At 40.9% G+C, this 12,453-nt stretch overlaps 1 protein-coding gene across 2 annotated transcripts in view; it reads left to right on the forward strand.

The window, feature by feature from the left end:
• The window catches only part of RHCG (Rh family C glycoprotein), a 401,798-nt gene extending 393,533 nt beyond the window's left edge, over positions 1 to 8,265 (forward strand). Inside the window, exon 11 of one of the 2 annotated variants that reach the window (XM_078683199.1) lies at positions 5,110 to 8,265. The gene's annotated coding sequence lies outside the window, so the exon portion shown is untranslated. The remainder of the gene's footprint in view (positions 1 to 5,109) is intronic. The other variant, XM_078683198.1, reaches the window with a different exon arrangement.
• The last annotated feature ends 4,188 nt before the right edge of the window (positions 8,266 to 12,453 follow it).

Consider the following 12,453-nt stretch of genomic DNA (forward strand, 5'->3'; position numbering starts at 1 on the left):
TGATTCCGAGGTCAGCATTTTATTCACTCGACCCCCACATTATGGGCATGATTTCCAAGGCCAATTCGCCGCGGGTGCATCACTTGATTTGACACACTCGCGTTGCAGTGTGCCTGCCCATATTTACAAGGCCACGTAAAGTCACCCTGTTTAACTGTTCATGCCCATGTAAATATGGGCCTCTTTCACACATTACTTTGTGTTAAATGGGCGTTAGTTGTTGCTGTGGGTGTTTCCATACAGCATCCATGGATCCTGACACACTCCCTGATTTACAAAGTTTTGTAAACATGGATATGCGTCAGCCTCCCAGGGGAGGCGTGGGACTGGAGCAACAAGGAGAAATACGTTTATTTCTCCTTGTTTTTTCCTCTATGTGAGCTGCATTCTTCAGCACTCATAGTAAGAGGAATATGCCCTCAAGGTATCTTTCCCTGCACAAAAACAATCATCAGCTCAATGCAGGCACCCTTACAAGGGTGCCTGCGCTGGCTCGTGGAAGATAAATGTGCAGCAGCACAGAGGAAAGCACACAGATGTGGTGTATGGTTGTTAATACAATGCTTCCCTGTGCTTTTAAAATGACTCAGCACAGCAAAGTGACTTGCGGCGCTGCACTGGGTCATTTTTTTGTAACTGAGGCCCTATGTCCATAGTCAACAAAATATAATGAAAATATTGTGCATTGCACGTTACCAAAGTTCAAACTTTTTTCAGAACTATGAAAAAGTTTTTTTTTAGGAAATTTAACAGGAGCTTGAAAACCCCATGAAACAAACATTTTTTGAAGAGTGCTAATATTATCACATACATTTAATTAAAACATCTTTAGCTATGTCTTCATTGCAGCACCTATTGCAAGCACATCAATAAATTTAGAATGTGGAGACAGATTTTAAATAATGGTAAAGCAGTTCGTTTCCACTCACAAAATACTATAAAATTGCCGTTGTCTCCTATATTTTCAGATCTACACATATAGCTACTATTTATTTGTTTTATATTCTTTTTTACATAAAACTTTAGCATCTATGTGATTGAATATTCACATTCAGCTTCATCATGTTGACAAAAATGTTTGGAATGAGATCATGAGATCAGGCAGAATTAGGCAGGTACGCTTTAGATGCAAGCAAGATTATGTTATACAGTTTCTGAGTTCATTTAAATCATTGCAATTCTGGCTTTTCATAATTGCATATAATCATTGTAAATGTCATCCTGTACCGCGAGCTTGTGTACATCTTACAACACGGATTCTTCTTACAACAGGTTATGCTTAGGATTGGACCTGCTATGCCTAAATACCTCTATATCAAACAAAATATATCAAACCATAAAAAATGACATTATTAGCACGAAATCCATGAATACGGCTGAAGTTTGAATATCGCAGCATTATTCATTGTACATCTCTCCTTCAATGCACTATAGGGCAGATTTATGTTGCCTGACGCATCTCTGCAAATCAGCAGAGATGCGCCAGGAAAGATACGGCAGGCAAGTTTATCCTTGCGCCACCCATGATGCGCCGCATTTACAATGCGGTGCACCATGGCGCAGGAATAAACAGATGCGTATCGCATCTAGGGAGTGAAGTTGGCGCAGTGCTGAAGTTGTGTTGCATGATGCACGCAACTCCAGCACTTTTCCAACTTGCCCTATCTGTTAACGTGGTGCATCAAGCCTTACGCCTGCTTCAAGCAGGCGCAGGGTTTTGACGCATCAGCGTTAGTAAAGTGACTCAGTGAAATCTTTTAGATTTCACTGAGTCACTTTCCAGGGGCGTTCCTGCGACGGAACGCCCCCCCCCCCTTCGTGGAAACGCCCACATGAAACCTGACGCAGGTTTCATGTGGCGCAGGGCTTCACAACGTGACGCATCTCTCAGATGCGTCACGTTGTAAATACCCCGCACCATGGCGCATCTTTTGCGCTACCGCTGTCACAAAAGTGACGCAACGGCGGCGTAAAAGAGGCGCAAGGGGCTTGTAAATCTGCCCCTATATTTTCTCATGTGCAGATTCTAAAAGAGAACCGGAGAATGAAAAGTGGGTTGCCTGTGATTGTTTAATTCTGAGTAGCTCATCTAGCTTGCACAATGGCCCGGTAATGAAGCGCTGGATTCTGGTGACATTTACAAACCACTCAGCTGGTGGCTTCATCTTCAGAACAATATGCTTGGGGTGTTACAACCATGTGCCACAATCATGTGTAGAGCGGAATCCGAAGTTTTAAAATATATCTTTATGTGTAAAGATTTAAGGGCCTAGTGTTACAATGTGCCATATGGGAGTGATTACAAGAATCAAGTTTTAATTACATTATAAATCCCTAAGAAACGTAAAGTGAAGACACCTATTGGGTTCTGCTCTGCATGAAGTATTCTTGATGGGCACATGGAATGTTCCAATGAGACTGGACTATTGTCCAGAAACATCAGCGCGTGTCACGAAGGCTGATAGTTGAATAGCAAGGGCTTGTAGACAAAAACGTTGATTTAGAAGGTATTATGATAGCTGTTGTAGCAGACATATAACCTTTTTGTCTAATTAGTATGGGCTTTTATGAACAGTGTGTGTAAACAAAGAGAACTAGCTACAGGGATAGTGTTTTTATACTATGTGTCTCTATGGAAAACCCATTGGTTTTGTATGAAGGCCCTCACCTACCAACCTAGTTGGTGGCATGCTTCATCATCGGGCCCCACCCGAGGCACCAAGTGCGCCTCAGGTGTGCTGCAACGCCAGACTACTGCGGAGCGGGTTTTGAAGCGTGAGTGTGCTGTGCTGATGTGTTGAGTGAGGTTTAAAATGCTGTCCTTGGGGTCCCAAAAGGTTACTTTATTGGTGGGCCCCAGGCAGTAATTAAAAACAAAGGCTTTGGACGTGTGGGGGTAGACTTCTGGTCTCCCACATCCCGTGTGGTCGACTAGTTTCAGCCAGGCCTTCTTATTAACTGGCTTTCTTCAGGACCAAATATGTGTGTAGGTGTTTACAGTGGCATATATGTTTGTCAGTGCCCTGTATGTGTTGCACACCCTAAGGTGCGTTTGTATCTGTAAGAGGTGTTTCCTCTCAGTTTGTACTCCTATTGCAAAGGACAAAACTCCACTGGTCTCGTCCGGAGGTCGGGACTCTTGAGCACTTTGGCTGGCTCTCAAGACCTACTGGAAAACCTATGGTCCGACCGGACCATAGGTGTTCCAGTAGGTCTGGAAACCCAGTGAAAGTGACTCTGCAAAACCCGCTCCGCAGTAGTCTGGCGTCGCAGCACACCTGAGGCGCACTCAGTGCCTCGGGTGGGGCCCGATGATGAAGCATGCCACCAACTAGGTTGGTGGGTGAGGGCCTTCATACAAAACCAATGGGTTTTCCATACAGAGCAATAGTATAAAAACACTATACCTGTAGCTAGTTCTCTTTGTTTACACATAACTCCTAGGGGATACTAACTAGCTACCCTAGTTCCTCTCTCTTTCCTTTGATTACAAGAGACTTTTATGAACAGTGGCACTGAGTTTGCATTTTCAATTGAATTTGTGAGTCAGTGTATTCTTTTTTCAGGCAACATGTCCAACTGTTCCTTTAAGTGTCAGATTTGTGAACCACATTTTTATTAATGGCCTGCGATCACTGGGGTGGCCACTGCGACCAAATATGGGGTAGGCAGGTGAAAAGTTTTTCTACCCTCTGCTAAAACATTCCCAGCCGTGTAGTACCTGAAGCTTGATATTTTTCTGAAAGCAGTGCCACAATGCTAATACATTCCACCTTAAGGTTTGTTAGCATATTTTGAATTTTGGAATTCTCCTTAACATTTTTGACTTTCAACTTATCCCCCTTTCCAAACTGGTTCTTCATTGAGAGGATTTTGATTTCCAAAATTCAACAAAATCAGTGTTAATCCGCTCTGATTAATGATTAATTTTATGACTATGTTTTTATGATTAATTTATTTATATTTTGCAGTGCATGTTTCATGAGAATGCATGCTTTCCTTCAAATAGTCAGCACAAATTTCTGAAAGCATCGAGGAAGTAATGCTTCAAAATTACTTCTTCGATATGTCCTTCGTGCTGTGCTGAATGAATTTAAAAGTCAAGGATAAATGTATTTAATCATGGCACAATGCTCACGTATATTGTGTCTTTAACTGACTTTGTCGAATTGGACATATTTGCTAGTCCAAAATCATTTGTGTTTTCTGGCCTGCCATAATGGCCTTGTTTATGCATGGATGATAAGCCAAGCTGTTCCGCTCCGATGGACGTAATCCTTCAGGGAGAAGACAAGGTCTTTGTCCAGGGATTTAGGGCGTATTGAGTCATAACTGGACTGACTGTTTCTAACAATGCTTACTAAATATTACTTTATGTTATCAGTTTGACCTCAAGTGCGGTTCTCTTCAATTTCCCCTTCTAAATACCAAACAGCAGACTTGTTCCTCGCAATGTCCTTTTTAATTTCCTTTGAACCAAACCTGTGTAAATTGCTATTGGGAAGATCCACCACATGACATATTAAACAGCTTCTGTTTTGGCAGTTCCTGCAACAGAGATGCAATTGAAACAGGTTGAATCTATTGCATGCACATATGAAGGATGTAGATTGAGAGCTAGGATCTTGGCCAGCTGTTGGAGTCCAGGACTTGGCTGGATCACATGATGGACATTTACTTATCCACCAGTATCAAACTTTATACTGTCAGGCATCGCCTACTTCTAGAAGCCAAAGTTAGCCGTGGCTAGGGCACATACTGACAGGTGGGACATCTGTGAGTAACAAAGAAACCAGAAGATTAGCGCGCTTCCATTCTATCCTAAATACAAACTATTAAAATTAAGAACTTGAGGGTTTTGTCACATATTCCGATGCTCACTTTTTCTTTCACATGTGAAGACTTATTTTCAACTGAGTAAATCACCAGAGGTAATTGTAGCAATAAAAAAATATTATATTATGAAATGCATTTTAATTTACTCACTCGGCCGATGAAGAGCTAAGCTGTTAATGTGAGGGCTTCCATATTCACTGGGCTTCACCACGGACCGACAGAATAAATATAACCTAATAACAGAAACCAATGATTCTCTTGTGTATCCTGCAGGTCTCTATCGGCAGCAGTGAATGACGGAGGTGTGCCCAGTCGCTCGGCTAAGAAACAATCACATTTATTTGACTTTGAATGAAAACTAAGCGCACGTTGATGTCATTGAAGCTAGCACGCACAACAGATCTTTCTAACCAACATCTAATTCCTTCTATCATCTGGCCTTCCTCCACCAGCGTGAAGGGCTCTGTCCAAGAGAAAAAACATATATTGGTTGAAATGGACTTTAAGCATTCATGGCTTTCCTTCTGCTCCACGAATCAATGTGTATTATTAACCAGCATCATATCATGTTTCTGTCATTCCAGCACTTAAGCATTTTCTTCAAAAATACACACACCTTTCTCAACAGCATAATGCATTATTTAACTTGGAAGTAAAATTAAAGCATAACTGAGAGGTCCAAACTGTTGTTGCAATTCATGTCTGAAGGCCTTTGTGCTACCGAAGGTATTTTAGTTGTCTTCAGTATGGAACGGCAGTCACTTAACTTGTTCAAAAGACTACTGCTTTGCAACACAAAATTCTCAACTAAATCTCGCTGCAGTGGCTTTTTTTTAAAACTCCATTTTTCTTTAATTGCTGATTTTTTTCACCTTTCACCTGTAAATAAATGTATTTCTTATTAACATTGCTGACACTTGTAACTGGGGTGCGAAAACAAAAGGGCTGATAAGTCAGACTTGGAAGCGAGGCTGTGCGCTTATCAACCCGAATTAAAGACATAAAAAGGGAGTTCATTCAGAACAGCAACAAACAGTAGTAGCGCCTAAACCCAAGAAAAAAATAGGTTTACATAGTTTTCATTGTAGGTATTTACTCAAACTGTGCACCAAAGTATGACAAGAAAAATCTAAAATCAGGTCACACTCTAAGAATACCCTGAAAGGAGATAGCCGCTGGAATAAGCTTCAGTATGGGGCAGTCATTGCAAAGCTCCAAACTTTTTCATATATTACGCACTCTAATGTTAATCAAAGCCACACCACAGTGGAACACTGGACAAGGGTGACTCTATGTCCCTTACCACTCTACACATGTATGAATGAGGTAGGCCGGCCGCCGCTCTGAGGCATTAATATCCTCTGTATCCTCAAGGATATCCAAGGCATGATCCCCCTTCCCAGCTAGGGTGCATTGCCTTTCCACTTAATACTCAGCTGCAGATAATGAGGCACAGTAGCTAAGAGGATACTTTTAATCCTAAAGCGTATTCATTTGTATGTATCCCAGGCCTTCGACACCTGAAAGAAACGTGTAGAAGCTATTTATTAGATGTGCAAACACTATCATATTATTTGAACCTCATCTTACTTTTCCCAGACTCCAGCGCCTTGAGACACTCACGGGTGAGTAGTTGCGCTTTATCAACCCCTGATTGATTGATTGATTTGCAGTGAATAAATCCCAGCAGTCGCCAAACTAGCAGACCACTCAGAGCATATTGTAAACTACCTGGAAGTCCTAACCTATAAAGCCATCAACCAGAAACTGACTCCTCCGATTAGCCCAACCCCTCATCCAAAATCGAGCAAAGATAATGAAATTGACGCGTTTCCTGATCCACATATAATCAAACATACAATCCGCTAATTGAAAAGAGTGGCAATAATCGATGAATGAAAGTCATTCTGTCCACAAAACGGAAACGGATTACCAGCAGGGCTTTGATGTGAGTGCGAGGCAACTTCTCTGCACTATAAAAGTAAACAAATATAAATAACTAAATGCTATGTCAGGAGCCACATTTAGGGTATGTGTGATGTTTAAAAAATATATATATATTTTGTTTGCTCTTTTTATCAGCATCTGGCCTATCGGGTCACTATGCACAACATACAGTTAAATAGAAGAAACAGTGCTGTAAATTTTAACTTCAGTGCATATTAAACCACTGTGTAAAACCATGCTAAGGCGCTGGTATAATAAAGCCCTACTGTACTCTTGAGTATCATCTTGATCCCACTGTGCCAAATGAGGGTCTCCTGTAAGGAGGGACCAGAACAAGGATATGCTGTATCATAGATATTACAAACAGAATCCAGGAATAGTCATTTATTGGCGATTTTAAATAGTTTAAAAGTATCAGGAAGAGAAAAACCAGTGATAAATCATGCATTCGCCCCCCCCCCCCCATGCGCTGGGATGGGCCACTGGAAAAAGTAACGTATATCTTGAAGACAAGGAAAGCTATATTCCTTCCACATAGGTGCAAACTTCCCACCCTGAATGATGGGGACTTTCTATAACACATGCACAAGGTAAGCAACCTGGAGGCCCTGGTGAATATCTGAAACCACCCAAGCTAGTCAGCTGTGTTGTGATCTTCCATTATGTGGCAGCTGGATTGTGAAGTCGAACTAACTCCACATTAAATCTCAGACGCTATTACACTATGATCACTACAGAAGGGAGCAGGGTTGCCCCAGCAGCCGGTGTGTGCTACTAGCCTGAAGCCCTGTGTCGAACCTTCTAGTCATACCCGCCATTTCTTATTTAGCTCCCTTTTTTCAGGGCAGCTTCTAACTTAAATGCACTCTGGGAGGAAATAGCTGCGTTATGGTAGCAGTGGTTATGGTTTGCCAAGCTCGAAAAACTGCAGGTCAAAAGGTTAAATCACTTCCACGTGTTTAACAGGGTTGCTAATTACTCCTCCATGGGTCAGATCAGTGCCTGAAAACTCTTCAATAAATGTTAATGGTGCAGCCGGGATTCCTCTGTTTGTTGTGGTGGTTTAGAGATGACAGTCTGCCCTGTCTACAGTCCCTCTCGTCTTTCTTATCTGTGGACTTCTACCTCTAGTCTTGGAGTATGAGTTTCAAATAGTTTGAATAATTGTAGGCTTTCCCTAAATATGTAATTTAAAGTCACCTCATTCAACAAGACAAGCCTGTAATATTACTCAGTGAGCTGAACGTTTGATTTTGAGTGACACCTGACAGATACAGGCTTGATTTCTTTCATGGCCGAATCCGACTTTCATTCATCTGTAAGAAACAGCGCCATTGCTAATGGTAGCGTCCACATTATAGGCAGATGCTGTGCACTGTGGAGGAGACTGTTATGTAAAATGCAACGTGTTATTTTTTAAGGGAAACTGTTTGTCTGTTTCTGTTGAAAGAATATATTAAACAAACTATTTTATAAAACATACGCAAAATTCTCAATCGTCTTGTGTCCATGCAGAGTGTGTTCTTAATATCTTGTGTCTATGAAGAGAGTCATTAATACTCAATCCTCTTGTGTCTACGCAGATTGCTATTAATACTCAATCGTCTTGTGTCAATGCAGAAAGTCATTATTACACAATCGTCTTGTCTCTATGCAGAAAGTTTTATTAATACACAATCATCTTGTGTCTACGCAGAGTGTATTAATACTCAATCGTCTTGTGTCTATGCAGAGAGTGTTATTACACAAATGTATTGTGTCTATGCAGAGAGTGTTATTGATACTCAATCGTCTTGTGTCTATGCAGAAAGTCTTAATACTCAATCGTCTTGAGTCTATGCAACAAGTGTTATTAATACTCAATCTTCTTGTGTCTATTCAGAGCGTGTTATTAATACTCAATTGTCTTGTGTCTATGCATAGAATTATTAATGCTTAATTGTCTTGTGTCTATGTAGAGAGTTTTATTAATACACAATCGTATTGTGTCTATGCAGAGAGTGTTATTACTACTCAATCGTCGTGTCTATGCAGAGAGTTATCAATACACAATCATCTTGTGTCTATGCAGATAGTGTTATTAATTCCCAATCTTCTTATCTAACTAGGCAGAGAGTTATCAATACATAATCATCTTGTGTCTATGCAGAGAGTGTTATTAATACTCAATCGTCTTGCGTCTATGCAGAGAGTGTGATTAAGTCACAATTGAACAGTACTTGCTTTAAAACACATAGACGGTGCTGTTGCGAGTTGTGTAAGCCATCTCCAACGCCTCCTAGTAGGCTCCTTTTCTGGGGCATCCTTCACATATTGTGGGACCCTCTTCTGCATTTCATGCTTGTTGCTCATATGCCTGCTAAGCCTGTTTCCCATGGAGAGTTGCCTCCTCTTCCTCCCAGGCCAATAGCTGCACATGTGCCCATGGGGGTGAATGCTCACCAAGCCCTCTGATCTAGTTAAAACTAGCATTCCGCCCTCCAGGTGCCTTGACTTAATTCCTTAATCTTTCCAGGGCACCTTCATCTAAGCTGCCGGTACTGGTGCCGTCCCTATCCATCTCAATGGTCTTGTCCAAATTATTGATACATATTTAAGCTTTCCCAATGCATTTCGGCATTCAAGATGCCTTCATCCGGGGAAATTTCTAGAAAATAATAATATGACAGCACTTTAGAAAAAAGACCTTGAAAATCGTGTGAAGAGGTTAGTGGATTGGTGCAGAGCTTCATGCACTAGATTACCATGTGAGGGTTTGGGTGTGACCGTTAGATTTGATTAATACAAAAATTAAACCGTGCTCATGGGTTAAAAAGAAGCCGAGTGTGTTAATCGCTACATTTTTTGAAACACGAGTATTATCCGTGAAGGGAAGCAACCTGTGAACTATGCCGCTATGGAGAAAGTAAAAAAATAATAAAAAGGTGATGACCCCGTTATTAGTTTAAAGATTACGCCGAGACCGCGCTTACCGCTGTAGTTCTATAGTAACATCTCTTCGTGCGTGAACCGGAATACAAATAATCACCTTACAAAAAGGCACGTCATTCGTCCCAACAGCCCATACCAACAAATTGGAACTAAACATTTCTTTTTTCAAACTCATGAGAAAACTTCGATTGAGACATTTCTTTGACAACGTCCTAGTGAAACCCATTAGCAAGGAAGACGATCAACTCAAGGGATTAAGACCCAATAGCACATACATGGCACCTATGTCTCACAAAAGCTTGGACATGTTTGAGACTTTGGTAAAGAATGACATATCAAAACTTAATTGTGACATAAGAGTGAAAGAAAAAAATTGCACCAATAAGGAACTTGGCATTCTTAAAACCATTGCAAACAATAAAGACATCATTTGCACCAAGGCAGATAAAGGAGGCACCCTCGTCATCCTTAATACCACGTATTACAATGCCCAGGCAACTTTATACCTCTCGGATTCAGATACCTACATGAGATTACAGGACAATCCAACCAAGGAGTTCACGGAGACTCTACAGGCCATCCTGAAGAGAGCTCTAGACAATGGCACGGTAAACGAAAATACCAAGAAATATTTGTCTCAATCAAATCCCAAAAGTCCAACATTTTTCATGGTACCAAATTACATAAAAATCCAAAGACACCCCCCTGCAGACCTATTGTTTCTACACGTGGTAGCATCCATGAACCGGTGGGAACATTTTTGATGAAGGCATTTTGAATGCCGAAATGCATTGGGAAAGCTTAAATATGGATCAATAATTGTTGGAAAACAACAAAACATATGAATCTTGTGAACACAAAAAGAATTGTTTATTGGAAATAAATATTGTTGAAAACACAACAAACGTCTAATCATATGTGAAGGAACAGTGAAACCTTTAGGGTGAAGGACCATAAGGAAGCCCGGGAGACATATCCCCATGTGTGAGGGAATGCTTCCCTTTTGATTTATATCATCACTCCCTTTCAGAGAGTGATTCCCTGGAGCTTCTTACAACTAAACCCAACTTATTATTACCTTCTGTAGTGCGCTCACAAATTACCCTTTCCCACTTTGCATGTTCCCCACCAGGCTGCATTACACAGCCTGGTGAGGAATATGCACGGGCTTCCTGTTACAGTCTGACCACCGATCCACGGCGCTCAGACCAATCACCACGCAGTGTTGAGATTGGCTCAGGGGAGCCTGTGTGCCGGGTGCTTCCTGCTGCCGGCCGGACTGCAGAAAGAAAGAAGGAAGAGGATGCGCGGGGGGGGGGGGGGGGCGGCAGCCTGCTGGGCGTTTCAGGGTAAGTGCGTTTTTGTTGTTTATTAATCCCCCACCTCACCATCGCCATCCGTTAGCAGCCACTACTGGTCCCATATACAGTTAGGGCCATCAGCCTCACCCCAAAACTAACAAAATACTAGAATCCTGTCTGCACTAAACGAAATCCTTGTTGCCAAGGATTGTAAGTGCAAGAAGGCAGTGCCAGTAAGGAAGAAGTCATGATGATAAGAAGAAATGCACATGTAGTCTTTCCTCCACTCTTTCATCAGAGTATGTGGATTAAGGTGGTGGAGGGGCCATCAGCACCATCTAAGATAGGTGAATTCCAATTTCTAACTCTCAATATTTTATTCACTCTCCCTATCAAAAATGCGTAATCTTAGCACTTCATCTACTGTTATACACCAGTGGTTCATTCAATGATGATGAAAAAGGGGTTACAGAAACCATAGGTGTTTATGTCCTATACCTGTCGATGCACGTAGTTACCATTCATCAATGATCAATTAGCAGTCACCTGTGTCTGGAATGATCAAAGAAAACACAATAATCCAAGAGGCAAACAGTATTAGTGTGTATGTACATGGAATTAAGATACATAATTAGGGGTTCAGTGTGAGTGTACACATGCCATTAGACTGAACAGGAGAACTATGCCATATGGTAACTGTCATGTGGTTTGCCATATAGTAGATGATGTATTACACAAGGGGAAAGGGCCTGGACCTTACTTTGTTTGTGAACGTATTTTAAATTCACGTTTTGGTCAAACACATTGCTTTTTGTTTGAACCTGTATTTTATTTATACCTTTAGATTAAGAAAATTTCGTTTTTTACTATATATTCAAAACATGAAAAATACAGAAGTCTAATTATATTTAAATACCATACATACATTAGACAATCATTATACACATTGTATATACACATAAATAATACACTAAAGCAATTACAAATTAATTACAATAAAGATACAAACAAACATCCAATACTGTGACATTCTGTACCAACTTAAGCAGTGAACTCAAGATGCTGATCGTGGACTATCTAAGAATATCTATATCTGGTATCAAAAGAAGAACACAGTGAACACTTTAGTGTCTATAACAGCGATGTTTTCCTCAATATACAGACTGAAATTCAATTCATCATTCCTCTGTGTTGCTATTGTGTGCCTTTATATAATATAGTAGATGATGGCACAACTTAAAGGAATTCCTCCCTTGGGGCAATGTGGTTTCAGGAGCAAATCGCATGTCAACAATTGGTTTTCCATATTCAGCAAAAGTCTACTGGCCCTAATGTGTGATATGCTAATTCCATGGCACAAACACAACATAAAGTAGGATTTTAGTGTTGAAATCCAGCATTCCCATGGTTCTTGAGTGGCCATCAGGATTGATTGCCA

The sequence above is a fragment of the Lissotriton helveticus genome, chromosome 3_1 (genome assembly GCF_964261635.1).
Source record: "Lissotriton helveticus chromosome 3_1, aLisHel1.1, whole genome shotgun sequence".
Lineage (NCBI taxonomy): Eukaryota > Metazoa > Chordata > Amphibia > Caudata > Salamandridae > Lissotriton > Lissotriton helveticus.